This window comes from Salarias fasciatus, chromosome 10 (genome assembly GCF_902148845.1).
Source record: "Salarias fasciatus chromosome 10, fSalaFa1.1, whole genome shotgun sequence".
Taxonomy (NCBI): Eukaryota; Metazoa; Chordata; class Actinopteri; order Blenniiformes; family Blenniidae; genus Salarias; species Salarias fasciatus.
In genome coordinates this window covers 8401446-8405732 of record NC_043754.1, presented here as the reverse complement: position 1 = coordinate 8405732, position 4287 = coordinate 8401446, and the positions used below count along the sequence as shown (strand labels likewise).

The 4287-nt window shown below is 42.4% G+C and overlaps 1 long non-coding RNA gene across 1 annotated transcript; it reads right to left on the bottom strand.

Moving 5' to 3' along the window:
- Positions 1-245: 245 nt before the first annotated feature.
- On the bottom strand, positions 246-2937 carry LOC115395900 (uncharacterized). Its single transcript, XR_003932334.1, has 4 exons — positions 2566-2937; positions 1861-1940; positions 1085-1224; positions 246-625 (listed from the first exon to the last, which is right to left on the bottom strand). It is a non-coding gene; the product is annotated as an uncharacterized LOC115395900 (long non-coding RNA).
- Positions 2938-4287: the final 1350 nt, after the last annotated feature.

Sequence of the window (4287 nt, the reverse complement as noted above, 5' to 3'; positions counted from 1 at the left end):
TAGTTTAAACAATCATTGTCTACCCATGTATTTAACTCAGCTTGTTAAGTAACCATTACTTCATTAGTAGTTCAACCAAATTATATATTCTTACTGACCAAACATAACCTTTATTGTTCCTGAAACTTAAAATTTGCTTTCAATAAATGGAGTCATGTATACAGACAACTGCAACATTACAGTGAGCCAAATGTTTTTTATTGAACATTACTTTTTACAAAAACTCACCAAACTTTTTTTTCAGCAACAAAAACATCAAAACCATGGACTGATAGTAAACAAAAAAACAAAAAACCTCCAAGGACAGGAGGAGATTCCGCATCTTACATTGCAGGCTGATTCTTGAGTGTCTGGAGTTCAGGTTTCAGATCGTTCTTACAGAAGTACCTGTTGAACAAAATCAAAGGTGTTCTTCATGCACTTTGCTTAGTTGAGATGGAGTGCGTAGGCAAGTCCAAAGACAATGTTCTTAGCCTGAGGCAGGCTGTCGGTGTCCATCACAATGTTTCTCTCCACGATGATTCCCATGAGGAAGCGTAGTGGTGCAGGGACTGAGTGTGGAGTGATGTTCTCCCGTTCATTGCAGAGGATCCCCACCGCACCAATCTTCCTCTTCATCAATGTCCTGAAAAAGGAAACAGGGCACAATCACGTAAACATGACAATATGGAGTTACAGTCTCTGCAGGCACACAGCCACACGTCTGCCCGGTCCAGTGTCCACCCACTGCCCAGTGACCGCTACAGAAAACCACTCAGGACCCAAAATGGGTCCACACTTTGGATTTAAAAAGAGATGTTGGCTGTTTTATTTCAGTACATTTTTGAACTTGGTCGCCTTTCTCTCGTAGTTTTTTTTGTTTGTTTTGCAAATGGATCTGATATCACTGGATTGTGAAGGGAAAACATTTGAAACAGTAAACTAGAACCAATATAAGTTTTTGGGGTGGAGAAAAATGATTTTTGAACAACAACAACAAAATTTGAAATCTATTTAAAAATCACTAAACAAAAATACTGGTACTGATGTGACTCAATTCCCCCCCACCCTCACCCTGAATAAATTCAATTGAAAATCAGCTGACCTTTGTGGCATCAGGTCCTGCCGTGTGAGGACTCTTTTTGCCTTGAAGATTTCCATGAGCCTGGGACTGCAATGGTCACGGACCTTGTGGAACTCCTGTCTCAGGCTCTTACCAACCAGCCTCTAGAACTCCAGACACACCTGAAACATGTAAAACAAACATGGTCATGTTCAAATGAAATGACAACATGATGTGATCTTTTCAGGCAACGACCCAGACTGAAATATTATTCTTTTAGTAAGTTTTGATGAATATGCAGCCCTTCTCGTGACACTGAATTCCAAATGAAAATAAAATGTGATTATTGTAGTCCAGGGGCGTCCACCTCTGTCCTCAAGGGCCGCCTCCTGCATGTCTTCGCTCTCTCCCTGCTGCAGCACACCTTTGTCTCATCATGTTGATGTTGTCCTCAAAACTCGTAGAAAAGCCCAGTGAAGAGTCCCTCATTGCAATCAGGTGTGCTCCAGCTGGGAGAAAGCTAAAACGTGCAGGATGTCGGCCCTTCATGACCGAGCTTGTACACCCCTGATGACTACATCACTTCTGTTCAGAGATGGTTGTGCAGGTTATGTCACTTTATGTCATGTTTTTGTCATTATAATTCGTTGCCAAGTGATAAAATTCATTGTGACTTGCCCGCATTTGTTGGTTTAAGCAACAATTAACAGTCTGTATAGAAATAACAACGATACAAATCACAGTTGTCATTTTCTATAATCAAATGTCACCAGAGGGGCTCCAAAACATGAAGCATATTGAGACAAACACAGCCCTACCTGGCGTTCAGGACAGAGAGCCAGCCAGCTGTCACACATCTGGGTGATGGCAGGCCACCTTCACCTCAGCTCAGCTCCAGCTGTTTGGGAGAAACACAGTAAAGAAGATATTAAAACACATCAAGAGAAAGGAAAGCATATAAAATGTCTACTTTTTCTAATTTACATTACATCTTCAGGCCCATTACCAGGAAGGCTCTAAAAGGACATGATAAAACTTATTTTTTTGTAATTTCATTCACTGCTTGTCCTCACATAGGACCCCAGGTGAAGCAGATTATATAGTATCTGTGACATACGCAAAAGGTTCTGATTTTTAGCTTTACAGTCAGGAGTCTTCGGCTCCCAGCAGTGTTTTTATCTGCTCAAACAGTGTTCAATCATCTCCATGAGAGCTCCGCCGGCCGGCCTCCGCGGAGCCGGACCCGGCAGAGCTGCTCCGTGAGACGGTGCCCGATGAGAGGGCGGTCTGCTGCGGGCTCGTTTGTCCAGTGAACGAGCCGCTGTAGCGCTCCGCCGGGCTCTCTGCGTGCTGAATGTCCGCTCAGCGCGGAGCGGGAAGCGGATTCTCCACCCGCGGCACTGCGGCTGCGCGGCCCAGAAGCATGCGCCGGTCACGGAAGTCAGCATAGCTAACACGCTAACGCTAGCTTGTCAACAACGAGCTAACCACGTGTAGGCAATCAGTTATAACTTTAAACTTACCCTTTTTTACGCTGAGCTCAGGTCCACTGAAGGCTTCAAATGCTTCAAACAACTCCACTGGTGAAAGATGCTTCTGCTGTAGCTTCTCTTTCTGGCTCACAGTGTTCTGAGAACTGGTAAAAACTGGATTCCTGGCGGGTTTGTGGGTGGCGCCAATGTGTTGCTATTAGCAACAGGCAAAACTTGATGATATTAAGTAATTTGAGCACAGACAATAAATTTGTTATTGATTTGACTTAAAAACATGAGTACAATCAGAAAGGACACAAAAAAGTTAATTTGAATCAGAAATAATAAGTAATGCCATAGTTTTAATGCATTTAAGTCATATGAACTCAATCTCTGTGAGTTGAATCAACAATCAGGGTTTACAGTGCAGAATTTTTTTTTTTTTCCCCCTTTTAGTGTCTCTTTTTTCTTTCTTAGTGTTTCTTGAATGTCCTGTTTTTGTCAAATACTTCACTCACGGACAATTTACTTGTCGAAAACATGCTGTGCGAACACAGATTGATTGATTGATTCACATAATTGAAATGGGTATTTTCTGACTAAAACAATAGCTGCATCTTTAAATGGAAGAAATAAAACATCAAAATCTCCCTCAAATAAATCCACACAAACAAAATGTGTTTGCTCATTGCAGGTGCCTCAAACATATAATGGGCTGTTCATCCATTTGCTGCAGAAATAACGGCATTTTATCTCCACACTCTTTGTGCAGCTAAATGGAACATGGAGAAGACACAACCACAGATTCTTTGGTGTGATAAACGACAATTTAATTACAGGTTTTATTATTTTTGTGTAAAGGAGAACCTCGGCAACACTAATTGACTGATGTGTAATAAAATGCTGATACTGGTGCGACGCTGATGCAGACAAGAGACAGTAGAATAGCCTTTAATGAGGGGCAACAAAGCATGAATTCCTTTCACGGGCGAACAAGTGCTGAAATCAGTTTGCTAAAAACTTAAGCAAAGTGTCGCCTGGAGGGGACTGAAACCGCACTCACAACGACGGCGAGTCACACATGACTAGAAATGAGAGGAAGAGTTTAACCGGTGCACCTTTTATGTGGCTCTCCTGTACCGGTGCACACTTGAGTTAGCAGAGGATTCAGCACTGCCCTGCCGGGGTCTCATTCCAAGCACCATAAGCTACACCCAGGCTTCCTCAGGCTTGCTCAAATACCCCCGCTCTCTCCGACTCTGGCTGCTCTCTCTTCCAGTTGTCTTGCGTGAGCTCGAGTGCTCGGCGAGACTGCCCACTATCAGCTCCGAAAGGAACCTTCTGAGAAAGCCTGCGGGGGATTTGACACAGACAAGGGAAATATTTTAATGAGGTGTAGTAAATATTGTCGTAAAATAATGGGAAGTTCAAAAAGCGTCTCTTTATGTGTCTTGAGTGTTGGTGTGTGTGTTTACGGACACCAGCACAATGAGGACAACTGAAGATTGCTGAAAGAGATAATTAAATGTTAAAATTAGAAACATGAACCACCAGAGGTTTTTTCCTATCTTTTTTTTTTTTTTTTTTTTTTTACATATACAAGTCGAGCATTGTGTTGTGGATTTTCTGCACAGCAGCAGAGAGGAGGAAGTTATCTCCTCTCCTGCTTTACTAAATAAATGTGCAAGAATGTGTAAAGAAAATATGCCAGTACAAGTCCGTCCATTAGGGGCTTATGTGAAAAATACAGTCCAAGTATTAAAGCAGGTTCTA